Source organism: Pteropus alecto, unplaced genomic scaffold (assembly GCF_000325575.1).
Source record: "Pteropus alecto unplaced genomic scaffold, ASM32557v1 scaffold276, whole genome shotgun sequence".
NCBI lineage: Eukaryota > Metazoa > Chordata > Mammalia > Chiroptera > Pteropodidae > Pteropus > Pteropus alecto.
The window spans coordinates 7271106-7271875 of NW_006438074.1; the positions used below are offsets into that span (position 1 = coordinate 7271106).

The 770-nt window shown below is 37.8% G+C and overlaps 1 pseudogene across 1 annotated transcript; it reads left to right on the forward strand.

The window, feature by feature from the left end:
- Window positions 1-265: 265 nt before the first annotated feature.
- On the forward strand, window positions 266-472 carry LOC102896108 (annotated as a pseudogene). Its single transcript, XR_001517198.1, has one exon. The product of XR_001517198.1 is annotated as a metallothionein-2A pseudogene (transcript).
- Window positions 473-770: the final 298 nt, after the last annotated feature.

A 770-nucleotide genomic window follows, 5' to 3' on the forward strand; every position in this document is an offset into this window, starting at 1 on the left:
GTTGGAAGTCAGAGGCCATGAATTCTGGTCCCAACATTCCCACTAACCATAGACCCCTAAGTAAATTGCTTAATCATTTATGGGCCACTGTTTACTTATCTGTTAAACTGGATAATCTTTACCTTTGAGGGTTATTATTAGTTTCTATGGAGATCATATCTATGGACATAATTAAAAATTGTAAAATGCTGACCACCACATGTTGCACCAACTCAAATGCCCCTTTGCCTCTTGCTTTGGACCTCTTGCCTCACCTCTGCTGAAAATGGACCCCAACTGCTCCTTCTTCACTGGTGGCTCCTGCACCTATGCCAGCTCCTGCAAATGCAAAGACTGCAAATGTACCTCCTGCAAGAAGAGCTGCTGGTCCTGCTGTCCTGTGCACTGTGTTCAGTGTGTCCAAGGTTGTATTTGCAAAGGAGCAATGGACGAGTGTGATGTCAGAGAGAGCCTGCTCCCCAATGTAGATTGAGGAACATGTTCAAACTTACATTTTCCTTTTCATTCTACTCTGACCCTTTTGCCACATTCTCTTTTCTATGAACTATGTGAAGGATAAAAGTTGTTGACTTAAAAATATTGTAAAATGCTATATAAATGCCAAATAATTATTACATGTGTTCTAAATAAAATCATAAAAATCAGGAAGCAGCTCACCTCCATTTTGGAACAGTAAAAAGATTTGTCTTTTCGCAAAAATTTTTTTCACAAATTTGTCTTTTCTCTCTCACTATATATACATATAGATTACAATATAATAATATATAATA